The following is a 27,952-nucleotide window of genomic DNA, read 5'->3' on the forward strand; positions in this document are numbered from 1 at the left end:
CTTTTCATTCAAACAAACTAAGGCAACTGCCACAATTGTTAGATTTCATCAATGAAACCAGCATTTATCTCCTAAAAATAATTTAACCTGTCGGCAGTAAACATCTAAAAACCTACGGGTAAGTTAATTAACGACCGTCTTCTCCGCCGGGGTGAGGGAGGAGTCTGGCCGGCCGAGCACGTCAGGAGACGGGGCTGCTGCCTCTGTGATGTCCCGGTCACAGCTCACACACGGGGAGCTTCACTCCTCCCAAAAACGTCGTAGCAAACTTGTAAACAGCCGTCATGTGGATAAACCGACCGCGCATTGGGGGACTAAACAGTTACTTTCTCGCATGAAAAAAAACAAACAAAACAAACTTAATAGTCTCCTCGTCGCTCTAGAATGCGCTCTTGTTGTCGCCGCCATTTTGTTACGTAACGTATCTATGGTAACGGTTACGTCAGCTGGCTGAGCAGCTTTCAGATATCGGGGTACTGTGTTTACATGCTCCAGTATCCTGATTTCTTTCGGAGTTCTCCGGGCAGCAAAATCGGGTTTCTCAAAATCGGGCTATGAGCTTATCCCGATTTCTGGAATCGGGAAATGGTGTTTACATGCGCAAACACAAATTCGGGGTACTTAAAAAACCGATTGAAATCGGGGTACTGAAGTGCATGTAAACGCAGTGATTGATTGCAATGAGAGTGTAAAGAGGATTTCAAACAGTTTTGTAATAAATGCTCCAGAATAGAATCTCCAACCCTATACCTTTAATTTGCATCAGGCCAGCGGGCCACTGATTTAAGGTGGCTGCGCGACAATGAAAGGCCAATTGGAGTAAAAAACAAATAAAAAGATTAATGCCTGTAAGATGTCGCAAAAGATGCTACACTGAATTTAACTAGCTCTTTACTGTCTTTGTCTTTCCGGGAACAAAACTCATTACTCTGTGAAACATTGAAGCAGCTCAGCAGTTTTTCATATAAACCTCCGTCTGGAGCAGCTGTATCTCTATTATCTTTAGCTTTTAGGTCTATTGTCATGGTTTATAGCATATAGGGGGAGTGGGTGACATCTGGTGCGGTTCCTCCTCTGGCATTCCCACAATCCTCGGGAGTCGGAGCCCCGGCTGCTTTTTAATCAGCGGCTAATTCACACCTCAGGCTGCAGGTGAAGGCGATTTAACAGCAACGACCAGCAGCTCTCTGACCCTCCAGGACCAGCGCTACATGCAGCTGGCGTTAAATAATGCACATATACCATAATATCTAATGACTTCCTCCTTGTATAGATGAGATAAATGTAACATGAATATGAGGCACAGACATTAAGGCTTCTTAATCTCTGAGGAAACGAGTGCACTGTGATTTATTATACATCACATGTTTGACATGGAACTGGAAAGAAAAAAAACGATGCAGCTCGTTCCTTTGTGAGTTATTGTTCTGCCTATGGTTTTGGGACAAATAAAATGTAAGTGTGTTGTAAATTGTGCATAATTCATGGCAGGGCTGTGTGTGTGTGTGTGTGTGTCAAGGGAGCCCATATATTTCTGCCATTATGAAGAAAAACAAGGCACTAACCCATCATGTATGACTGAGAATGAGCTGTACCTGCATACTGTGTGTGTGTATGTGTGTATGTATATATATATATATACATATATGTGTGTGTGTGTGTGTGTGTGTGTGTGTGTGTGAGTGATGAAATCATTTCTATGTAAACAGAGTGGAAACATTTAGATCTGAATCCAGCTCTTACACAAGTCTAATACAGCAAACAGAGTAATATTCACTTTGTGTTTAACATAATAAAGAATAAAGGAATTTAAAATGCTGCAACGCTCTGCCCACTTCTGTGGTCATGAATATCCATTAAAGGCCTATGTCTTGTCTGTGCGTCTTATATATTAAGGTACCAGGATAACCAGCTGAGCCAAAGCGGTGGGATGACAGAGTGGGATTTGATCCACGACGGTGGGAAGAGAAGAGGAGGAGGAGGAAGCGATGGTGCACAGACTGAGACATGAGGAGAGAGAGGTAAGAAGGCAAATCCTCTTTCTCCATCATAAATGAAGGGATTCAGAGCTGAAGGGTAATTAATTCTAAAGCCAAAGTGACGAGAGGCTAATTCCTGTTTCAGTTGACAATATAACAGTTCTCTGATACGCTGCATGTGTGTGTGCGTGTGTGTGTGTGTGATGTTGCTACTGTCTCTGTGAGGACCAGTTTAAGTGTCACCTAGACTCTGGCTGAAGATGGCTACGTCTAAGATGCTACTGAAGTCAAAGCTGTAGGGATCATGGGAGTTTTTGCCTTCAACAGGACATACCATCAACATCTCTGGTTTGGTTTTGGTTTCTCCAAGAGCACAACTGTTCAAAACTCTAAATGAGACTGTTTCACATTAGTGTCAGTGTCTGCTGTGTCCTCAGCTTCACACCAAACAAACCGATCAGGAGATCAGAACCAGCAGAATAAAGTGGTGTCACTTTAAAAAACAGTCATATGTTGATGTTCTTCGACAGACAGTAGATTTGTTAAAGCGAGCTGGAGTTGAACGTCCTTACTTTCTTTTTTCTCTGTCAGATTTTATACTGACAAACACATCAAACACCCCTGAAGACAGATGTTACCTTTTCAACTCAGTAACCAGAGTTTGAACTGCTGGAGAGGAAAAGAAGTTTTGACTGGGTAGCAGGTGGTGCATGAGTCTGGAAAATAAGCGTTTCATCAGGATTTAAAGAGGAACTATGCAAGATTTTTTACCTAATTAAACAGCTTTGGAGTAATTGTGATGGTTAAATGACTTTGCCACTTTGACGTTGCCTGGAGAATGGAGGCTCGCTGCCTTCCACCTAGCATCTATTGGCCATAAACCAACTTTGCAATATCTGTTCCTCCGACCCCGTGTCCCAGATCTCGTCTCGCGAGAAACATGGACTGCTTTACGGCACCATAGAAATAGAAATAGAAATAGAAATACTTTATTTAATCCCAGAGGGGAAATTTAAAATGTCACAGAGCAGCAGCAAGACAATACAGACAACAACACGGATCACAACACTGAAGTGGAATACATAAAGACATAAAAACACATAGTGTATTAAAACACAAAAAATAAATATAATAAAAGATGTGTGTCAAAAGTTAAAAAGTGCTGGGTCCAGGATGCTTATGGTGACTGCATTAATTAATCAGATTGAGGAGTTGTACAGCTGTATTGCAGTGGGTATGAATGAATGTTTATATCACTCTCTTGAGCAGTGGGGGAGTCTGTATCTGTGACTGAAAGTACTTTTAAGACTGTCCAGTGTTTTATGGAAGGGATGGGTGGTGTTGACAGTGATCCTGAGGAATTTAGTTTGGACTCTGTTTTCAGTGACTTCCTCCTCCTCAGCTTCACCCCTACAACAGACCGGGCCTTCTTGATCAGCTTGTTAAGCTTGTTTGCGTCCCTTTTCTTTATGCCCACACCCCAGCACACCACAGCAAAAAAGAGGGAACTGGCTACAACAGTCTGATAAAACATATATTAAGCATCCTGTTGCACACAATAAAAGACTTGAGCCTCCTCAAAAAATACAAGCGGCTCAGGCACTTCTTATAAACAGCTTCTGTGTTACCTGCCCACCCCAGCTTGCTGTCCAGTAAGACACCGAGGTACTTATATTGCTCCACAATCTCCACATCGTTCCCCCTGATGCAAACAGGAGAGGGTGGGGACTTGACACAAATGCACCCGGTAATCCCACCTCGTAGACATCGCTCCATGGATTGCCTTCTTGCTGGCTTCGTTGAAAACAATTGCACATGGCCAGGAGGAGGGTTAGTGATGAGTTTTTACAACAATGATAGAGAAAAAAAAAGTGGCCGGACTTGCATAGTTCCCCTTTAATCCCACTTTTAATGCCAAAAGAAATAAAATACTTTAGCAATTACCTGTTGAGCCTAATTTTAGCTCCGCCTTTGTCCATTCACTTGTTGTGGACTCTTAAAGCTTCAGTTGGTAACAATTATTCAGTCATATTTGCTGGAACTGTCACTATATTCTGATGGTCAGACATTAAATGAGTAATTTAGGACAAAATCCAACTCCTCTGGCTCCACCTACAGCCTGTAATCGTATTTGCCAAAATCCACCGCGACCGACGATTCTCCACCAGTCAGGTAGAGGGAGCAGGAGGAGCAGCCAATCGCCGCTCCTACACGTCGTGCTATGGATACGGTACATCTTCTGTGGGTGCATTTATGGCTACTTTGTGTGTGTCTGTGTGTGTGTGGGGCGCTTGGCAGAGGTTCATAAAGGGACCTGACGGAGTATTGTCTTGAAATTTCCGACCAAGTCGCGGAGTTTACTTTCACTTTCGTCAACTTACCAACTGGAGCTTTAAGGTCAACGGTCACAGATCAGTTGAGCTCTGATTGTGTTGATTCCATTCAAAAACAGCAACATTACCACCAATCCTGCTGTGTCCAAGTGTTGGACCACATGAGAACATGCTGTGAGGAAGACCTTTGGAGAAAAGAGTCTGTCAATCAAACACAGTCCGTGCTGCTCAGACGGTTCTTGGACAGGATTCAATTAGGCAGATTTCACAGAGGCCGGAGACACATGGTTGAGCTGATCCAGAGTTTCTGAGCTTCACGGTTGAACTGATGGTGGTTTTAAAGGCTGTAGGGCAAACACGTGCCGTGGTTTTATTACAATCAGACTCCATCAGCTGTTTGAAGTTGCAGATTGTTGGCGCTCAGTAGCACGTGACCGTCCAACCAACATTGAAAGGACAGAAGGTGAAACCCCCAAATAGCACAGAGATTGAGGTTTGATGTCAGGCACAAACTGCCAGGTCAATGTCATGAATGATATTTTGACTGGCAAGCAATTAGAAAGATGAGCATGATGGCAAATAAGGTTTCAATATGTTATATTACTATAAATTATATTTCATAATAATTCTCAAAATATAATCATTTGATTTTATTTTGTTATTTGCATTTATTTCTCATCTTCACTCCAATTTCTTGAGGACCCCTTTGAAACTCACTTGTGTAGAAATAATGGTAAATTTCATAGTAATGTCAAGAAATAAATAACAGTCAGTTGCAAAGGTCTTTGGCCATTCAATTCAAAGCATGAAAACATGTGTAATCTTTTGCCTTTATGACAAACATGACATTTTGACCGTTTTTTCTAGGCTGTTTCTTGACATTACCACACAATTACGTGCTCTTTCTTGGCTATTTCTTGACATTATCGCGTCATTAGAGGCCTGTAAATTAAAGGGTTACCAAAAAATCAATATGAGAAAAATCGGATTTGGAGTGGCAGTGTAAACCCTGTAGGCCTTTTAGTCCGTTTGACTGTAATATCCAAACAGCCATCCCTGCAGCTCTAATGCAGGTGACATACTGTAAATAAAGATATAAATGTGGAGCAGGAGCAGGTTTGAGCGCGGCTTCGCATTTCCAGCGCAGCTCAGTAATTCAACACTTTGCAAAGAGCTCGTTTGAATGTGAACCGAGCGGAGGCTTCACGTTGAGCGGGAGTCGGGACCAACGGTGTCAACTCGTGGTCGGTGAAGCACGTCGGAGGCTGCAGTCTCTCCCCCTCCTCCCTCCCTCCCCCTCTCTCTCTCTGTCCCTCCCTCCCTCCTCCTCCTCCTCCTCCTCTCAGCTCCCTTCAGCCAGGACTCCTTTATCGCCGCTTCCCTCCCATCTCCTCCGGTCCGCCGCGTTGAAACTTTCCCTGAAGGAGAACGGAGCTGTCAGCACCGCACGAGAAGAAACAAAAGCACCTGTTTTTCCAGGTTTTGCTCGGATCTTAGAGGAAGAGAAGGAGGAGGAGAAGGAGGTTTCATTCACGTTGTCGTTTTATCCCCGCGTGTGTTGGCGCAGGACGCGTCTTTGTCGGTGCGTCCTGGACCACAATGGACCGCAGAACGTGTCCGGTGCGTCGGAGCTGCGCGTCTGCGTCCGAGACGAACTGGTAGAAATCCTCTGAACCCACACATCGCACCTCACACCGGGGGCTCTGGGGGGCTTTCACCGCGCCTCCGCTGTCCACATAAAACAAAACGCGAGGTAAAGGAGGAGGAGGTTCATTCCTGCGCCGAGGAGAGGACATGGACATACTGTAGCCAGCGCTGAAACACACGCAGGAGGATGGAGCTGTATATATGAATTAAAGAAGAAGAGAAAGAAGAGGAGAAACACTGTGAACTGCAACAGGACGCAGGTGGAGGAATTTGATGTCTTCACAGGTGAGTGAGCACGTTTTATCCACATCCTGCTGCTGAGGGACGTGAATGTCTGTGCGCCCTTGGTTCTTTGACACGGACGGTTCAGAGCTGGTCGGTGTGGAGAAATGTGAGGTGGAAGTTGTCAGAAGTTGTTTTTATTTTATTTAAATAGCTACATTGAATACAGAAATACATATGGATCATGTGGAAGTTTGAGTCCAGTCGGTGGATTTTGGGAAAACGAGGCGAGGAGCAGCTCTGATGTGTGAGTGAACAACATGTTAAAGGAAGCAAATGAATGAAGAAAAATACACAGCATGTGTGTGTCTGTTTCTGTGTGTGTGTGATTGTGTGAACTTGACGAAATGGTGATCGTGTGCAGGTGGATGAAGCAGCTCAGTGCTCGTGCAGATGGATGGAGCTGCGTTTTTACGCATCGCACCGTCTATTGTGCCTCAGAAACGCCCGCTCACGGCCATTCAGGACACTTAAGAGTTTTAAAACGTGACATTTCATATTGTTAAAGACGTGACGTGTGATAAAGGCGACACCCTGCTGATGGAAATTAAGGAAAATCTCTTAAACCCTGTTTTTTTTTTGGTTTGACAATAATCCCCCACATTTCAGGCTGAGCGACTTGTGGAGACGCTGAGATGTGATCGGAGGGTGTGTGTGTTTAGCTCTGCTTGGTTTCATTCACGGAGGGTGTGGCTGCTGCTCGTGTGTCCATCCCTGCCTCTGCTCTGCTCCAGCTTTCCTGCGTCTCGTCCACGCTCCTAGAGGGAGGGGTGAGGGCGTGGGGATGGAGGGGGGAGCGGCTCATTCAGCAGCAAATACCTGCACCAAACTGTGAATTAAATCATCTAGCATTCCTCTGTGTGTGTGCGCGTGTGTGTGAGAGAGAGAGAGCGCGTACATGTCCCGCTAATCCACCTGTCTCCAGGGAGGATTAAAGCTGCTAGGGACATTTTGGGACCAGATTTTTTTTTCTTTTTTATTCTTCTTCGCATTTCAACAACATAATCTGTGACACAAAACGTTTGTTCCTTGAGCGTACACCCCAGAGATGAAGCCACAAGTGCCAGTCCATGCGCAGCAGCAGCGTCTGATCCAAAGCGGATGGCTGCGTCTTGAGTGCAAATATTTTTAGTAGCCAAGGCTGGTTGGGCCCATTGAGGGATGGAGGGAGGGTGGGAGGGAGGGAGAGGGGTGGGGGGAGTCAAAGCATGAGTCAAGCTTGGGGGAATTGTGACAGAACAATTAGTGATACCAGCAAAAAGACAGAACAGTATTTAACTTCACTGCAGATGCCTTTTCTCAATTCTCAATCAACCTGTTTTCTCGTTTATGATAGAAAACAAGTGTTACAGCCTCATTTGAGTGAATGATGATAATTAGACTTTTGTTTTTATCACATCCTGGTTCCTCTCACTCGTTCTGCTCGTCTTGTCACAGCTCAGTTCATCGCTTCCTCTTTAGAAAAAAAAAATCAACTTCCTTTATCAGCTTGAAAATGGAAAGAATTGTTGGCAAAGCTTGAAGCGGTCACAGTTTGGTTTCTGTCTTTCTCCACCTCCTGTTTCATTTCGCTGGTTTCTCTCAGGCCGACACGCTCCTTGGGCTGAGGGTTTGATTCCCAGTTGTCATCAAAGACTTTTTCTACCTTCTCCTTTCCCAATTCCTGGTCCAGGAGAAAACGCTCTCTGACGCTCAGCGATTCAAATTCTGGAGGCTGTGGTGACTTTCTGCTTAGCATATTTCATTCATCACCCATTTCCTGTTGCGAGCATGCTCTCACGCAGCTCGCAGTCTGAGAGTTGGGGCCTCATTCACATTCGTGGGTATGTGAAATAATTTTATCCGCCAATTTTTATCTGCTTCTGAGCTCAGCATTCATGCTCTCTCAGCCTGAACGCTCACAAGGAAGGATGCGCACGCTGAAATACAGGTTGATTGTTGAGGCAGTTTGTTTTCCTGTCAAATGGAAAAGGTCTCGTGGCCTGAGGGACTTTAAACAAAGCTGGCAGAGACACATACAGTCAGACATGTCCACATTAACATCCTCCTCTGTCTCCAGGACGCCCACCTTGTTGGAAATGCCACATCCTTCAACTCCACCTCTGATTTGATTTGCAGAATTAATCACATATAGATATATACGCGTTCAGTATATATCACCTCTGTGTTTTCTTTCCCTCTTTTTAAAAAGGGGGTGAAATGAGCTGCACGAGAGAAGCCTGGCTCTGAATGATGGCAGCACAGGGAAGAACAATAAGTGCAGAGGATGAGATCAGAGCGTTCGAATTCAGGAGGAAAATGGATTTCAAAGGGAAAACCCGGTGTTTCAGGGAATGAAATGGGATGTGATTGTGCGCTGGGCTTTACTGGCTTCCATTCAGTAATCTTTTTTTTTTTTTCGATGTCTGTGCAAGAATATGCATTTCATGTCTGCAGGCAGTGTGTGTGTGTGTACTCTTGTCTTTGTATCGGTGGAAGGACCATGGTGACTTCTAGACCTACAGGGGGACAATGATCTGGTCCTCACATCTACAGTATCTAATGGCTTGTTGGGCACAAAGCTGTGGGTTTCAAGGCAACAGTGTTGGACTTCAAAGCTCTCCTTGGATCACGGACCGCCGTCTGAAACCCTCTCTGATTGGACGGTCGTCATCCCACAGATCTCATAATGTTCAGAAACTGCTTCATGCAGCGACGTAAAAATAGATACCGTTTGACCTTCTCTATGAAACTGTCTTTTCTCACTCCTTACACTACTTCTTCTTCCTTCGGTCTTCGTGTGCACAGGCGGGTGAAATGCCATGAATGCTTCAGAGTGACCTAAAGTCAGCGCTTGTAGAGTTCACTGTGCTCCAGCCTTCTTTGAAATAGATGTGTTTTTTTTTTATCGCTGCACCTTCGAGTGTAGCTTTTATGAACAGTTGTAAACACACAGCATACCTTACAAACGGACCTTAGCTTCTCCAAGTGTCCTCAGCTGATTTTCAAACCTTCACCAATTTTAAAAATGTGGGAGACCTCAGATATAAAGACAGTTTCAACCCCCAATGTTCATATGCAACACAATTCTCCAAACACACACTGTACGATTTGTCTGGTTTGTGCCAACCTTGTTATGATACGTCTTGCCTGAAGCATTTTAATGGCTCTTGTGTTGGTGCCATTCTTCCACTGGTACGTCTTTTTTTTGGATAATCAATTTGGGTTGGTTAGATGCCATGTTTGTAAGACTGCCCGGTTTTATATGATCAGGAACAGTAAGGTGATTGGTATTGATAATCGTATTGGTTGGGGGTGACAAATCAGGTCCAGCATTGGGCCTAAAACCATCTGAGACTTTTGGGTGTTAAAGAATCTAGACTTGACTTTATAGACAAGTTCATTGGGTTGAAATGATTGTACTCAGTCTGTTCAGGGCAGATGCAGTGTTGATTTACTGCCACGGGTGTTTGGTCCAATTAAGGAGAAAATATTTAGAGGTGACTTATTATCTTGGTCTGAGTTTGTTCAGGCGGACTGGACCTGATGTCCTGGATCAGTTAATTGATCTTCAGTCGACTTGGTTTGGTTTGGTTTTCCAGAAGCTCTAAATGGTCGAATCAGTCGCAGCTGTCCGGCTTGAATGTTATTTTGCCGAGGTACCATCATGAAGAAGAACGTGCTCCCTCTGAACGAGTGCTACTAGTTTTCTCAAGACGGTCGAGTCGTGATGAGCTTCACCTGCGTTTCTTTTCATCCTCGTCAAAAATCTCTTCAGTCTGAATAAATCTCGCTAACGTGAAGCTTTGATTGCATGAGAGCACTCGTGTTGCTCCCATATGAATCCCGCCCTCCCCCGACCCTCCCCGACATGCATCCTCTGTGTATGTGTGTGTGTGTTTGACTACAATCACGGCACTTGATTCACTTATACAGTGGAAGAGGATTTCATTTGGCTGAATTGCCTCAGTCTCTCTTGGTTGAGACGCACAAGATTAAAGTGACAATCAGCAATGAGAAGCAACAACAATAACCGTCCCCACCCCCCCAACCCCAGTCCTCCTGCGACCCTTCACGGGGAGCGACTGACTGATCACAGAACCCAGCTTTAACCTCCAGTGGTGGGCTGGCAGTAGACGACGCTCCGCAATTGTGAGTCAGCCCCCGCTGCTGCTGCTGCTGCTGCAACACTTTCCTTCCTCCAAATGGACAGTGGAGATAAATATAGAAGCTTCTTAGGTCTGATGACATCCTTCCTGTAATGGGCTTGTGTGTCTATGTGTGAGCAATTTAGGATTTCCCAGCTGCGACCGACTCAAAAAGTCCGGGATCCTAAATGAGCAAAAACCGAAGTGGTATCCATCATTAAAGCTCCTCAGCATGAATCAAAGTGACTTCTCATTTCCCCAGTGGTATTTCAGAGGTGGTGTTGTAACAGCAAAACCTCCACTCTGATATTTAGAAGATTCATTGTTGATTTATTCAAATCATATTTGTCCACGTCCTTCAAAATGAGACGTCAAGCCCCCTTGAAAAGTCAGGCATCTACTTTAACTAAATTCAAGAGTGAAACTAACCAGTCGCTCTTAGCTGTGCATAAAAGTAGCATTTAATGAGCTGTAGCTGTCTGTGCTCTTTAAATATTGATCACTGAACATTAGAGAATGATGTTCTCTTTTACTTTTTTTTTTAGGAAATGGAAATTGCACAGTTTTGTAATGAAATGCTTTTACTTGTAGAGTGAGAATGGGCTGTCGTAAGCTAAAAAGAGTGGGAGTGCTACAACAGCTGTCCTGCTGCATAGAGCTTTAAAACTTCAGGGTGGTGGTGGATGTACAGGCTCCAGATGGGGACTCAGAACTGGGGTGGGCTTTATCTGGTTTAATCTGATTTGGGGTGGTTAGGGAATAGCCTTAAAACCAGCCGTCAGGACTTCCTGTAACCTTATGATGTCACAACAAAGCAGTCACCAAACCCCGCCCACATGGGCCTCCCCATCCTACACTTCCAGGATTTGGAGTTTTTTTTTATAACCTGAAATCTGCTCTGTTTTTATTGGCTCACTCGAAAACCAGTCATCCAATTGGAACCAGTAGAAACCAGTCATCCCATTGGAACCAATAGAAACCAGTCATCCCATTGGAACCAGTAGAAACCAGTCATCCAATTGGAACCAGTAGAAACCAGTCATCCAATTGGAACCAGTAGAAACCAGTCATCCAATTGGAACCAGTAGAAACCAGTCATCCCATTGGAACCAGTAGAAACCAGTCATTAAATTGGAACCAGTAGAAACCAGTCATCCCATTGGAACCAGTAGAAACCAGGCATCCAATTGGAACCAGTAGAAACCAGTCATTCAATTGGAACCAGTAGAAACCAGTTATCCCATTGAACCAGTAGAAACCAGTCATTCAATTGGAACCAGTAGAAACCAGGCATCGAGTTGGAACCAGTAGAAACCAGTCATTCAATTGGAACCAGTAGAAAACCAGTCATTCAATTGGAACCAGTAGAAACCAGTCATCCCATTTGAACCAGTGGAAAACCAGTAATCCCATTGGAACCATTAGAAACTTATCATCCAATTGGAACCAGTAGAAACCAGTCATCCCATTGGAACCAATAGAAACCAGTCATCGAATTGGAACCAGTAGAAACCAGTCATCCCATTGGAACCATTAGAAACTTATCATCCCATTGGAACCAGTAGAAACCAGTCATCCCATTGGAACCAGTAGAAACCAGTCATCGAATTGGAACCAGTAGAAACCAGTCATCCCATTGGAACCAGTAAAAAAAAAACAGTCATCCAATCTGAACCAGTAGAAACCAGGCATCCAATCTGAACCAGTAGAAACCAGTCATTCAGTCTCTTCTGATTGGCTTTTGGATTGTCTGTTTTGGACAATCCAAACCACAAATATTCTTTTCTTATGGGATCAAAAGTGTAAAAACAACATTTTGGGATTTATAGAGCTGAACATGTGATGTAGGAAAGTTGCCAACCCCTTTTTAGATGGTTCAAAATGTTCTGGCAGGATCCCGAGACCTTTCAGAGGAACATGACAAGACCTTTTAGCGCTGGGATCAAGTCATCTCGCACTGTTCAAGAAAGCGTCTTTTGTGACCACAAATACATTAACAACAACCGCTTGCATGTTGGAAAAAGCCTTGAATAGAAGCAGAGCCATCATAGATCTTTAACTGCACCGAGTAGAGAAATGAAAAGCGAAACCTCTTACACTCGTTTACAGATGGGAAGAAGTATTGAGTTTATCCTCTGGGCTTTTAGAGGGGTTTTCTGAAGAATGCATTAATGTCTTACTCTCTGATTCTATCATTGATTTTCTTGTTTGACGTGCTGCCAACCTGGCACCTGTTTTTGTCCTGGAAGGGTTTTTTTTTTTAGTTGTGTGATCTTTCTCCAGATCGTTTTATTCTGCTAAATGTTTTATCAGGAGTTGTTCTGGCTTGTCTGAAGGGTGGGAAATTTCTTTCCTCTCCAATGAAGCCTTTTGCCTCCAGAAAACAATAGGCTTACTATAGAAACAATAGAAATGCTCTACAAACATTTTTTATCAGTGTATATTGCAAAAAAAGAGAGAAGTTCCTCAGCCAAACTATCACAAGATAGATTTTCAGAAGCTTTTTTCTTATGAAATACAGATAAATCGCATTTCCTCTCAGCAGCAGAACAAAGAAGAGCCAAGCGTGCATCAAAACCAAAGTTATTGAATCCTGCTTCAGAACATTTCTTATTGTCAGACTTGTTCACACTTTTGCGTCACCACAGTTCACTTTGAATATTTCTAAGTAGTTGAAGCTGATTATTTGCAAACTGCACAGATTAAAGACTTTCTCCGAGCTGCCGAGACCTTTTGCCTGCAGGAGCGCAGAGCCGGGAGCAATGCCGCCTTTTTTTATCTCAGAGACCTTGAACTGCTTCGTAGACCTTAGATCTAAAAAAAAAAGTTTTTTATCTGAGCGAGAACAGTAAACACACAGCTGGGTGATAGAGGGGTTGAAACAAAGGAGTAGAGAGAAGGGAATAAAATGAAGGAAAGATTAAAAGTAAACAGAAAAAAATACGAAATGGAGCCTTTTATTTTTTAAATTTAGAATATGGAGAGAAAACAAAAGGGTGAGCAGTTTGTGGCTCAACCTGGTGCAGATCAGCTGTCTGTCAATCTGAACATTGATATCACAAGGTCAGTGGGTCCAGTTTTAATCTGCTGTAATCACAGTTTATATAATCTCTATGTATAGATATAAATACCCTTATGTGCCTGTGTACTGTAGCCCTCTTTTCATTGGTTATACAGCAGCGTGGAGCAGCCAATAGGAAGCGAGCAGACAGATTATGTATGGGTTTAGCATCAATTTGCTGAATTAAAACCCATGAGATGCGTCTGTCTATGCGATATATGAAGATGTGTTTATGATAAAGGATCAAGTCCATCCTCAGTGTTATGGGCTTTTATAGTGAAGTGTTATTGGTCAAGAAGGATTTAACAAATGAAAGATAAACAGGACGGGTCGCTAACTACGTTACATAATCCACAGGATTTCTGGAAACTTGGAAGAACCTGCTGTGTTTAGTCAGCAACTGATGGGGGGGAGGAAAGTAACGTTTTGGAAACTTTTCAGGAAAATTCCTCACGCTCAGCGTTTTTGATCGGTTTTACTTGGACGGTGGCGGATCAAGGCAGCTCATTTATTTTCCTGTCACATCAAGTCCAAGTTAAGGCTTCAGCCGTGGGCCAATAAAATCTACGGAGCCGTCAGATAAGATTTTTTTAAACTGGAAAATCAGACAGGAAAAGCTGCATTTGGACACTTTGGAGAGCGGAGAAAATTGCATTGTTGGCCATGAAGTCGTCACAGAAAGAAGATGAATTAGCCTGTAGCCTCACCTTTGTGGGAAATAGAGTCACCTGCAGTGCTGTTTAAAAGCTGTGATAAAAGGGACAGGACCAGAGATGTTATGTTTTCATGTCCAGATTAGAATTTGGAGGTAAAAAACAAACATGTTTTTGGTCATAAATCTCTAATTCACCCAATAACTGTGACACATTTTAACACAAATGTGTAAAAAGGATCCAAAAGGTCAATTTCAATGTGACATCATAATGTTCTCTAACACCACATCTGGTCATTATGCAACGTTTTTTTCCTGCTGTGTGATTAATTAGTTAATCAGATAATCATTTAAACCTATAGACGTAATCGTTGTTAAACATGTTCACGTGCTGAATTTGTAGCATCTCATCTCTCGTAGGAACAACTCAATTACCTGGACTGACTGAGCAAACATAATTGTCTTATTTAAATTTCAGGTTTAGTTGGAGCTCTACTGCGCTGAAAGAGAAATAAGCGATTCATGGGAGAAATTAATTGAATATGCTCAATGCAAAAAGACGAAATGACAGTAAAACAGAAAGGGAGAAAGAGTCAGAGGTGATTTCGGCCGTCCCAGTCTTTTGGAAATACATACTATATTCATCCACTGCTCCACTGTTTTCCCAGTGGCGCAGCAGTCGGCGGCTGGATTATGATCAGAGACAGTGTTTGTTTTTGAACAAGTGAGGCATCACATTTATAAACAGACCAGAGGCCACAGTCTGTGGTTTAGGCAACAACGTTATGCGAACAATGGTGGTTGTTTAGTTCGACTCAAATAAACAGGTTGTGTCATGTGGCACTATGCTAAAATCATATCTACAGATTTTATCGATATGAAATCTTGCAAAGGAGCATGTGCCACTTCAGATTTGATCGTATCTTTAGTTGTGTGACGTCACTTTGAACTTTATCACGTTCTCCTCCTGAGAACCTAAACCTGTTAACAGCTTTAGAGGAACAAAAACTTCTCTGTACTCCACTTGTTGCATTATGAATGGGTTGTTTGTTCCCGAAGTGTCTTAGTAGGCTACAATACCATTTCCATTTTCATTGTTGCTGTTTTTCTGTCAGAAATCTCCTCTAATGTCACAAGAATAGTCGACAAATCTTTTAACCACGCTATGAGATAATAACAGAACGTTACGAGAGAGAGTTGTTTTAGAGGTAAATTCATGCAAAACTGCTGATGCGCGTTCCCGGGACAGTTTTTCAGCAAGCAGTCTCTGTATTTACCTCTAAAACAACTCTGTCTCATAACGTTCTGTTATTATCTCTTAGCGTGGTGAATGTGCAGGTCACAACTTGTCCACCAGAGCGTTTTGGAGTTGTTGGATTGTGTATTTGATGAGTTTGATGAGGGAAACCAAGAAATCCCATGAGCCTCTGTAGCGTAGCTCTGAGCAGCTCGCAGCTCGCGGCTCTGCTCCGCCGTTCTAAAAATAGCTTGCACCGACAATTAAAGGTAACAAACCTACTGCTATGACTATAGGGATTATGGCAATGGGCCAATTTGCCAAAATGTTGAATTGTCCCTTTAACGTCACTGTCAACTTTACTGTCCCACTGTTTGAGAAAACAACAGCCGGAGTCATCCGACATTCCCAGCAGGATGTTTTCTAATATAACATCTGAGCCGATGTTCTCTCATCTCTAGTGTGTCTCTCTCCGCCGCTCCCTGGGGCCTCCTTTGGAAATCATACGCAAGTGCGAGGTAAAAAAGTGTGAATTATGTCCCATATGGCTCCTTGTAGATTTCCCTCGCCGCGCGCTGCGTCTCTTCTCGTCCATATGCACGGCTTCCGACTGCAGTTATTTTACAATTTCCTTTTCTGTTTGAGCTTCTCCTCGATCGCCTGCTGTCTGACTGTCTCCAGAGAGAGAGAGAGAGAGAGGAGGATTACAGAGGGATGAGTGAGTGAGAGAGGGAGGTGAGAAGTGGAGGAGACGTTGCCATGTGCATTCCTCATGTTCCTGTCAGGTGAAAGTCAAGGAGGTCGGGAAATCAGATGACACAATGGCCACTCATCACCAAACGTGTGTGTGTGTGTGTGTGTGTGTTTAGATTATCTTCATCTCTTAATACCTCAAACACATGTACCTGCATAGTGAAGGTTATCACTGTGACTGATCTGTTTAATCTAGGAGTTGTCCAAACTTGTTGTCACACCCCAAACACACACATTGAGGTCAGTTACAAAGAGATAAACACTCTCCACATCCTTATTCTGCTTACAGTATAATTTATTTCCATTTGTATATAAAAAGAAAACTGATTAAACCTAAGTGGTGAAAAGAGCTCGGCTCAGATGGAACAAACATTAATCAGATGAGAAGTGCTGCAAATAGAGGAGGGTACAGTACGTTTACATAGATCCAACTGGAAAACAGTGACGAGGCGTTTACTGCCCGTTTCAACTTTAACAAGAAAATAAACACAGCAGTTGTTAAAACCAATGTTTGGATTGTCTGCTCCGGGCCACCGTAGAAACATGATAAGGGAGGAAGTATTCTTAGTTTCAGGTGACTAATGTGGCTGAATGTGAATATATATATAAGTCCCTTCTCCTTATGAGTCAGTTTATGTCATTTAACACATATTTTAGATGGATTACCTTCCAGATCAAAGTCTGTTTATTGATTTTATATGGTATTAACAGATAGGGTTGTAATGATTCTGAAACCAAAACCGTGATATTAATGTCCACAAGAAGACAGGCCTGCTGATGTCAATCACAATGATTTTTTTTTTCTTGCTTGGAAATTCAAAGAAAAGCTGCGATTGGACAATTTGAATTTGGACAATGTCATGAAATTTCACCTTTGTTGCTGTTTAATTTGGAGTAAATAACAAGAACCCAACAGATTTTGGTCGTTTGGGGCCAGTGCTGATGTTAGGAAGTAAAAAATTATCTACAGACAATCTTATGTTTACATTAAAACTTCTTTTTTATATATGTATATGTGTATATATGTATGTGTATGTATATATATATATATATATATTACATAATGATCCCTTGGATATGGTTCAGATATGAAAGCCAAATAACTATTGGAGACAACAATAAATGGCCTTTATAATAACCTTCATTATTCATAATATATTCATAAAGGCCTCATTCATAATGGCCTCATTGAAGCACTGTAGCGTTCTCTTGAAAAATGTAAATAAAATACTTTAAAAATAACTAGAAGAAGGTCAAAAGGTCAATAATGAATAATGACACACTTCCTTTAACGTCCCAGCATTGTGTGGAGCAAAACCTGTTGTGCAAACAGTTCACAGTTCACTGCAAAGTTTAAAGACACAAAGAAAGTGTTCACACCGCTTCCCATCATCCAACACGTACACACACACACACACACACACACTGACAGGTCGTAGTGAGTCTCTAATCAGCTGATTAATCAGTCGGTCTTGGAGATAGTACAGTGGTAAAAACATGCAGCACTTACAGTAACCGCCGTCAGGACTGGTGTGTGTCGCCACGTATGGAAACGAGTGTGTGAGAACGGGCTGTGTGCGTCTGTGTGTGTAAACCAGGTGAATCAGAGCGAGGCCGTGGTTATCTGATGAGCGCCGTAGAGAGCTGCGGAGCCTCGACGGCAGCGCCCGCTTTATCCAAACACAACGGTGATCACACCTGCACCAACGCTCCCCTCAGATCCATCCACGCTCTTCGGGGAGCAGCTGTGTGTGTCTGTGTGCGACATCATCACACCTGTCTGCCTTTACACAAACATACAACACACATACTGGAACGCGTGTGAAGGGATTGTCATTTAACAAGGCAGCCATGACAGAAGAGTCCTGCATCTGTGCGCACACACACACACACACACTGATGTTATTCCTGCTGTCTCTCTCACACATTTTTTTGCGCTTCGCCACACGTCGAAATCCCCCGTACATCCTGCCGGCTCCCAGGGAGTTCCCATCACAGGAGAGGGATTTAGCTCCCCACATGTCAGCATATGGTGTGTGTGTGTCTGTCTGTGTTTGTGTGTGTGTGTGTGTGCGTGTGCGTGTGTGTGTCAAGACTTCCCACAATTCCCTGATGTCATTTGTCAAGTGTTGACAGAAGACGTGAGGGAGGAGTTTTAAATATAGATGAGCTCAGAGCATCGGTTCAATTAAATCACAGGATCAAACTTTTACTCTGAAAACACATTTAGGGACAATTTTTCTTCTCTCCCTCTTTTCTACAACTTCCTGCTTCCTTAACAGCCCTTATTTCCATCTTTTACAGGTGTCCTCCATCCTCCACAGGTTTATTCATCTCCTCTTCCTCCTGCATCTCTCTCCTTCTCATTCATTTCATCTTTTTCCTCCTCCCCTTTTCTTCCTGCTCTTGAACCTTTCCACATTTATCTCATGTGTTCTGCTGCTTCATTCCTTTGTTCATATCTTCCTTCTCTTTACTTCCTACCTTCCTTTTCACATTTCTGTTAGCTTCTACTCTTTCCTTTCCTTCTCTACTTCCTATTCCTTCTCCTTTCAGTTTTCTTCCTCCCTCCCTCGTTCCCATTTATTCATGTCCTCTGTTGTGAACATTTTGTTCTCCTCCCTCGACCACCCTGCTGCAATTTCTTTCTTCCCCTCCTCCCCTTTTCCCTCTTTCTCCTCCTCATCCCTCCCTTTACTCCCCTCTGTCGTGAAGCCTCCCCTCTTGCATTCTTCATCCTCCACTCCTTCACCTCTTTCTCTTCCTGCATCTAATCTCGCTCACACCTCTCTCATTCATTTATTTCCTGGCTTTTCTCCCTATTCATTCTTATTCCTTGCTTTCATCTTCTCCGTGCTCACTCTTCCCCTCCTCTCTCCCCCTCTCTCTCCTTTTCTTCCCTCGCTCTGTATTCAACTCAGCTCTCCACCTCTCTCCTCAACTCTTAAGGAAGAGTCCACAAACACTTACTCTCTCACTCTTTCTCTAGCTCCTCTTTTTGAAGGTGATGTGCTTTGGGGGATTCATCAGTTCTGACACTTTGACACGCACACATATTTCTACAACTGTATGTTTGTTTGCAGCATAAACACTCCTTCACTTGTCACTTTTTCTACGAGCTTTACAACTCTTTCCTCTTGTTTCTTTGGTAACACTTAGCTTAAACATTATTAAAGGGATAGTTCCACATTTTGGCAAATTGGCCCATTGCCATAATCCCTATAGTTTTCGGAGTAAGTTTGTTACTTTTAATTGTCGGTGCAAGTTGTTTTTAGAACGGCGGAGCAGAGCCGCGAGCAGTTCAGAGCTACGCTACGGAGGCTAATGAGATTTCTTGGTTTCCCTCATCAAACTCATCAAATACACAATCCAACAACTCCAAAACGCTCTGGTTGACAAGTTGTGACCTGCACATTCACCACGCTATGAGATAATAACAGAACGTTATGAGACAGAGTTGTTTTAGAGGTAAATTCATGCAAAACCGCTGATGCGCGTTTCCTTCGGGGGCAGTTTTTCAGCAAGCAGTCTCTGTATTTGCCTCTAAAACAACTCTGTCTTGTACGTCCCGTTATTATCTCATAGCGTGGTGAATGTGCAGGTCACAACTTGTCCACCAGAGCGTTTTGGAGTTGTTGTATTGTGTATTTGACGAGAGAAACCAAGAAATCCCATGAGCCCCCGTAGCATAGCTCTGAGCAGCTCGCGGCTCTGCTCCGCCGTTCTAAAAATAACTTGCACCAACTATTACTGTAAAGGTAACGAACCTACTGCTATATCAAATGACATTCATGACAGTGCATAAGGAAGAAAAAGCTTTATAATTGATCAATTGCAGTGTTTTTATAAAGTCTTACTTTCTCTCACACTCATTAAGAGTTTGCATGGCTCTGGGTGCAGATTGTGGCACTAAGCCTGCTGGGGTTATAGGGGTTCAATTCCCAGGGAAAGAGCCAACCAGACAGTGTGTAACACTCCCACCCCACACACCCCCACCTCCCCTCCGGCAACATCACACTGCAATATAAAAACTCCATTAAGCCTGCTTAGGTGAGTCCATTAATCACAGGTACTTAACCTTTGATGATGTCACTCACACACACGCTCTCATTAACAGATTTATTGGCCGAGGCCTGTTCTGTCTGGAGCGCTGTAATTAGGGATTGCGTCGGTTGTCGGGAGGTTTCACAGGAAGAATTAAAGGTTGTTCAGGCGCTTCTGAGATGCGATAGAGTCCAGGTGGCTTGTTGGGTCGTCGTTGGGCAGATTCCAGCTGTTATCCTCTAGTATTGGCGGGGAGATTTCCAGCAATGTCAGTCAGAACTAGTCCTGATTTGGAAGTCTATGACACCATTGTATATATGGGCTGGATTTTAGGCCATGAAATGAGGTATATTTTATCAGAGCAGTAGAAAAAAAGCATGTAGGATTTATTGTGCTGTCTGGATAGGGATCCTTCTTGACATTGTGATGTGTCGCTCTGATTAATTTCCAGGAAGCTCAGATCTCTGTGGCAGTCGGCTCTTTTGATCCCTGTGCATTTACTGCACAGCAGCTGAAATAAAAGATTTTGCCATCTGATCTCAACATTTAAAATCATGCACCTACATGTTATGAGCCAACATGTAAAAACACAGCAAAACAAAGATACGAATGGACTGTATTTCTTAAGTTACAGTTTTAAAGCGGATTTCCCCTTAAATCTACTATTGTTCCTGTGAAAAGGACATTTGTGTTCAGGAAACCATCCCTGGATAGAGACTTAAGAAACAAAAAAAACACAAGATTATAATGTAGTTTCACTTTTATTTCAGCTACACTGTCGGATTAGGAGATTTAACTGACAGATTTCCATGGTATCTCTACTCCATCTTGTCGTATTCGTCTTAAGAAATCCTCCAAAACATTTCTCTTTTTTTCTTTCTATCCCAGAGTTGATGGAGTGGGTCTAGCTAACGCAGAGCCTGCTAATATTCCCAGCAGTCAAATCCCCTCCACATCTGGCCTCCAGCCAGACTGAAGCAAACACTCAGACAGTATCTGGAAGAGTTTAGAAAGATGTCGGCTCCCGCTTCAGATCCTTGGCAGTGTGCTGCCACGACTTTAAGCCGAGTTTGTGATGCATGAAGACAAAAGGGAGTTCCTTGTGCAGCTGTCTGACTCCGGGCAAAGACTTTTATTTGTCTTTTGGGGCATTTTCACCTGATTAATTATTGATAGAAGGGTAAAGTCTGGAATTATTAAACAGCCACTAACCCCCTTAAGTCTGTTCTTCCAAATATCATGTTGTCTGTGGAGCCTCATCAGTCTGTGGCCATTTGAGGTTATTTCTCCCTTAACTTGACAATCTGTGTTTTCTAACAAGCCCCCGTTCATCTGTGTGAGTCGCTGACTTCAATCAACACACTCATATTAAAAGTTACAAAACTTTTTTTTTCAGGCTCATTGTGGCCTCACTGTGTTTATCATTGATTCTCAGCCTCAGCCTTTCTGCATCTAGAGTCACATTACTCTTTCCAATTGGCTGCAGTGGTTGCTGTCGGAGCCAATCAGAGTGTCTCATATGGAGGCTTGGCTTTTCTTGGCTGTATACCCAAACTAAAAGGGAGTGTTGCTTAGTGTTATTGTTTATTCAGAGGGTGGAGATCTTGTTCTGAGGTTAGTGTGAGGACAGAAAACAGACAGATGGACGAGACGAGACCTGTCGCATGTTAAAGCAGCAGAGAGTTTGGAGCTGAATTTTCAAGGAGTAGACAGCCCATAAATTCTGCTCCAGAAACTTAAACTCAAAATGACCTCTATAACAACCCGAAACAGATTAATGCTTTTTTTCCCGAGGTGATATTTTCCTTCTTTATTACAGCTTTACTACTCTATAAAATTAGGAAAAAAATCAAGGTCCATGTTCAAATGGATTTTAAAGAAGTCCTTATTATTTGATATACTCTATAATAATAAACTGAGGTTGTGTTAATACTGAATATGTGGAGCTCTTGGTGAAATTTAAAATAATGAAAAAGTCTTGTAGCCCTCAGAGACTTAATGAAGAATTGCATATTGATTATGTTTTGTTGTTTATATGCAGAAGTAACATGAATGACCAGTCAATACAAAAATAATTACATGTATATTATAAGATCCCTTGTTTAGTTTGATTCAACCCCTGAGGCTGTGCAAATTAGGCTAATTAAATTAATTATATTTGGATAACCAATTATTTTAATGCTGATTAAACAAATGTCATTGTTGTGCCAAACTAGTTTCAACTTCTTCTCTCATTAGAAAAGAAGAAGAGAGAAGAAATTAAACAAATTACAAGGAAGACGACAAAAAAGACAAAGTAAATCTCTGCAGTTTGTTTTTGAACTGCAAATCAAAGAGTCGGTATCGTAACAACAGACACAAGGGCAATCAATGAGGGAGAGAGAGAAAACAACAGATGGCAAACGATTTTCAAAAGAAAGGCAAATTAATCAAACACATTAAACAGAAAATACGAAGGAAATTCAGACAGACAGATGAAACTGAACTAGCGCCAAAGTCCTTTCAAAGTCACAGCACGTCAATCAGTCGCTCCAAACTAAGACTTCAATACTGGCCTGCTGAAAGTTTTCAATAATTCATCCTATTAATAATAACACAATTTAACACAAAAGGAAAATGAAGCCATTTTATGCCCAAATGTTAAAATTACATCGTCTAAAATAATAGAGCAAAATTCCTGTCTTGTTAGCTAGTTATTAGCTACTTTCTAAGAGATATCGGACGAAATGCTTCACTTTTTAATGGTGTGTGTTCCCAAGCTAACTTTTTAATTGGCAACACATTTTTCTATTGGGCAGTTAATGCTCGGGGGTTTATTAGGGCTCCACTTATACCACTGAGTGAAAGTTTTCCAAACTATCTTTGGGAGCTGGCTAATTTGTAGCTAAAGGCAGCTATAGCTTGTTTGAACTTTTGGAAGATCAATGAGGCAAATTAGCTAAAAGTCAAAGTGAGGGTGGGGTACCATGATGTATTAAATTATGGAGTGAGGAGTGAATCCTAAATGATGTAAGAGGTTTCCATCGTTACCTTTCTTTAATTTCTGGGAGCAGAAGTTTTCAGAAGTGTAAACTCTTAGCGCTTGTCGTTAGCTGGTTGCTGCTAATCTTGAGGGAAATATCTCACTCTCGTGGCTAATTCACTTTTAAATGCTGTGTTCACCAGCTCATTGTTTAGGCTACTATACACAACAAATTTTACATTTGGTGTTGCACAGGTAGTGTTAAGGGGTTTAATAGAAACTAAGCTGTGAGAAGAGAGATATTTTTAATTTATGGACTAAACAGTTAATACCAAATATTATCTTATCACTATCTTTACCTCTCTTTGATTTTTTGAGTGAAGTATAGCTCCTGTAATTCCTCTGATAAACTTTCCCTCCATTAGCTTGTTGAGATGGATGTGTGACGTACGTGAGATTATAAATAACAAGATGTAGGCAGTAAAATATGCAGGGTGAAGAGAGTTTATTTATCGAGGAGCTGTTTGATGCTCAAGAGTTACTCACCACGGACCACTCTCGGCTTGTGTCTGTCAAACTGTCCTGCATGACAGCGCCGTCCGTGATGTATTTTTTCTTTCAGTGGACTTTGACTTTGACCATAAGCAGTTCTCAGTAATCCATCATGGCAATCAATGCACACCGACAGCTACCTCCATGGGCTCAACTGCTGCAGCTACTGGTGGAAAATTAACTTTGCAAAGATGAAACTTCCCCCTCTGGGTGTTTAGCAGCAGGAAAAGTATAGGCCTAAACCTTTGGTCACTTCAATTGCGATGATGCGATTTGGTGTTCAGGAAAAGAAGAATAAAGATTTATTGATTTAAAACTGACACATAACGGCCTTCCTTTTTCCCCGCCATTGATTTTTCACTCAACGTCTCTCCCCAGCTTCATCCAACTTCTCACCTCGCCTCTCTGCTCTACACTTACTGTACCTCCCTCTTCGTCTTGTGTTGTTTTCCCCCTTTTATCCCACTACAGTCATTCTCTGTCAACCCCTCACCTGCCAGGTCTTCGCCAGTCTATAAATCCTTTACCTGGTGTCGTTGGGGGAATAAGAGACCAGGTGTCAAAAGCCAACTGTCTGAATCATTCTTTTCATCCGCGTCACTGTGGGATCGTCTACTTCAGCTTGCCTGCAGGCACAGACGGCTCAGGAGGAAGAAATAAGAAATGGGTCTCCTCTTTGGCAGATTGGTTCTCCCTCTCATCTGTCTTCTCCTAACAAAATTATCTGGCTGATCGTATCAGCTGTTATCAGTTCAGCCCGTCCTCCTGCTGCTGCTGCTGCTGCTGTATGTGCTGCTGTATTACACTGAATAACACCAACCGCAGAGTCAGACCCCAATTATTGGCTGATTTAGGCGACTGCACTCAATATAGGCTCCATTAAAGGCCTGCGGGGAGTTTTTATGAGACGGCGTTCACGTTGAAAATAATTCACGTGTTGTATGAATCATGAATGAGGAAGAAGAGGCAGCACTGGTAGTTTGTTCCCCTCACACTGTGACAGGTGTGTGGTTCAGGTTGTGTCTCCAGTGAAGCTAAACTGTGTCAGGAGTGGACGGATGAAGTGAAAAGTCACATAAGATCCAGACAGATGGAGACAACCTGACTATAGATGTATCCTATATCCTAAAATTCCCTTGATTATTTATTCAGCTTTATTTAACCAGGGGAAAAAACTCATTGAAATTAAAAACTCTTTTACAACAGTGCCCTGGCCAAGACAGCAGCAGCACAATGAACAAAAAGTTTAGCAGCCATTTGCATCCACACTAAAAACATGAAATGAAAACAAGAACACATCTAAACACACATAAAACACAGAACTAAACAACATCAATGACTAAAAGTACCAAAATGCGGCGTCTAGAGATTTCCCAGAAGGATGATCAAAACAAAACATCTACAACCTGAATTACCATTTGACCATACATTTAAAATTTATTTAAAGGTACATTGTGTAGGAATTACTCCCATCTAGCGTTGCGGTTGTATATCGCAAGAAACAATCAATCGTATTTTTCATGCTGCATTCACATGAAATTGGGCAGACGGCAGACGGCAGACGGACAACAGACATTGCACGTAATGGCATAAACAAGCCTCTATGTAAACAAGTGGTCCGTCAGCAAGAGGCAAAACAATACACGTGACAAAATGTTGTCATGGCGATGTCGTATCGTTTACCTGGCCCACGTTTTACCGGCTTTCTCACAACTTCTGTGACTAAAATGGCATCTGGTTTGTTACCGACGGCCGTCTGTCTGACTGCAGGTGAATGCAGCATCAGTGTAACACTCCATTCCTCCTCACTGCGTTACCGCGGTGACTTTTTTTTTTTTTTTTTTTTTGCTGTGGTCTTATACTTTCCTACAGTTGTTACTGCTGTGTCATTTTTATTTTTTTTATTTTATTTTATTTTTTTTCACCGCGGTGACTTTTCACAGACGCCACCTCGACCTGAGCCGACAGCTCCGGTGTCTCCGCTGAGTTTCCGTGGTTTCCTACCGTCACGCTGCCACTGAACGTAAAAACATGTCGACACGACATGGCAGCCAGCACCGAGCTTACCCGCTCCATGTAGATATGAACGGCAAATTCAGAGCTTATCGGAACACTTCAGTTTGTTGATGGGGGCGATTACTGATTAATGAAAAACATATTGAAAATTGATTTTCGTGAATAGATAACAGGATAAGTTACACAATGTCCCTTTTAAAAGACAATTTCAATATAAAGTCAAACATTTACACTTTCTCCATTGACTCTATGATATCAACTTTTGATTTAATCCTCCTAATCCTGATTCCTACTATGGAAGTACGCTTAAATACACGACTTGAGAAGCAGCTTCCCAACAAAAACAAGACATTTCATAGGAGGACGTCTTAGTAGCAGGACCACATGTCGACTCACTAGAGCTGAATTATCAGACTGTAACTATTAACACATGTTTAGGGGTTGTAATATATCTATAATATCACACACAGGATCTGCACTGAAAATCAGAACTTAATACTTCAACAGTAACCCTCCTATAGGAACCCTTCACTGTATATAAGCAGGAGAACATGTCTGTACCTCCTCTCACAGTGAGTCCAGGACTGACAGACCCTCTGGGACCTGTCAGTCGATATCCTGAACAGCTCTGTCGGAGCTGATCACTGACCTCCTGAGACGGGACTTCCTTCCTCCTCGCTCTCCAGCCTTGTTCTCAATCCCCCCCTCCATCCCCCCGTGCTGCTGGTGCCACAGTTCCCACAATGCCCCTGGGCGCTGTTTGCACGACCCTCACATCCGAGATGCACAAGCTGCACAGCGTGTGTGCGTGTGTTTTTGTGTATGTGTGTGTGTGTGTTTGTGTGTATGTGTGTGTGGGCTGTCGGTGATGCATCTGTCTTCCTGTCTTCCTGTGACATCGGTTGGGGAAAAAAAAGCCACTTCAAGAGAACGTGAGCAGAATTAACGCACACACACAAGGTGCAGCAACCCCTCTGGCCATGGCAGACTAATGTCAGGCCACACACACACACACTGACACACACACACACACACACACACACATGCACGAATGCATTGAAGGTCTGTCAGATTCACCCTGTCAAACAGACGCATGGGGTTCATCTGGGGCTTAGTGTGTGTGTTTGCATGTGTGTGTGTGTGTGTGTTTACATCCACATGAACCCAATTGTGTGTGTGCTTCATATCTCTCACTGACCATCTTTCTGTGTGTGTGTGTGTGTGTGTGTGTGTGTGTGTCAGCAGGCTGGCTGTGTGAACAGATGCCTGCTGTCTGCCCCCTGCTGCCCCTTTGAAGCTGCCTCTGGTGCATACCAACACACACACACACACACACACACAGATATATCCAGATACATCGGTAAAAATACTTTTACACATGCTTTTGTTCCCACTTAGACAAATGCACTGGACTGACTTTCAGTTGACATTTCCCAGCATTCCTAGCAGCGCTCTGAATGGACAATACAACACATCTCGTCCCTGCTCCTTTACAAACATGTTGCTCTGTTATAAAGTAAAAGCTGCTTCACACTGAGCCTCTCTAATCCTGCTGTGTTCCCCACACGCTTCAAATAACTGAAGGTGGAGTTTAATCACAATTAGTCTGTTCATTTCATCCTGAGTATCAATTAGCAGCTTTTGTGTTTCCTTTGAACACGTCTGCCTGGCAGTTCTCCTCATGTGGCAACCAACAGTTTACTGTAGAGGTGTGAGGATTTAAAAGCAGCCGAACGCCAAGAAAACCGTATGGAAACTAAACGGCTAACTATTTATTAATCACTCGTTTTGTTCACACTTGGTAGGAAACAGAAAACAACACACCTACCTCCTTTCCTCCTGTGTGTGCATGTGTGTGATTGATTGTGTGTTTTTTCTCCATCTGTCTGGGTGAGGAACACTTACTCCCATTTGCCGCCGCCGCGCTCTGCTCTGAGATAAGCGTCGAGAGATTGAGGAACGTGTTTGCTCTGCTCTCACTCGAGGAAATGAAACACAAACACACACTCTGACGTTTTACTGCATGTTACTGCAAACATGGTCACGGGAGGATGAAGTGGTCGGTGTGTCGCCTTCGTCTTCGTCGTTCTTGCTCCTTTGTCGTTGTGATTCTGTTGTAGTCTGGGTTAGTTGTTTTTCTGACAGGTAAACTGGGTTGATTATTTTTCTGGTTTAATTCCAGCTCACACTGTGAAAATAAACAGTTAGCAATTTGACGCCAAAGCTCACGGCCACACTGTTCGTCTCCCTCAATGAAAATCTGCAGTTGCCTTAGCTTTACAAAACAAATAAAAAAATAAATAATGT

The 27,952-nt window shown here is 42.8% G+C and overlaps 1 protein-coding gene across 2 annotated transcripts in view; it reads left to right on the top strand.

The window, feature by feature from the left end:
* The first annotated feature begins 1,912 nt into the window (after positions 1 to 1,912).
* The window catches only part of htr2cl1 (5-hydroxytryptamine (serotonin) receptor 2C, G protein-coupled-like 1), a 128,353-nt gene continuing 102,313 nt past the window's right edge, over positions 1,913 to 27,952 (top strand). Inside the window, exon 1 of one of the 2 annotated variants that reach the window (XM_085759856.1) lies at positions 1,913 to 2,021. The gene's annotated coding sequence lies outside the window, so the exon portion shown is untranslated. Of the gene's footprint in view, positions 2,022 to 6,009; positions 6,245 to 27,952 lie in introns of those variants that run through there. The other variant, XM_085759857.1, reaches the window with a different exon arrangement.

This window comes from Trachurus japonicus, chromosome 18 (assembly GCF_045865225.1).
Source record: "Trachurus japonicus isolate A0001 chromosome 18, Traja_1.0".
Lineage (NCBI taxonomy): Eukaryota > Metazoa > Chordata > Actinopteri > Carangiformes > Carangidae > Trachurus > Trachurus japonicus.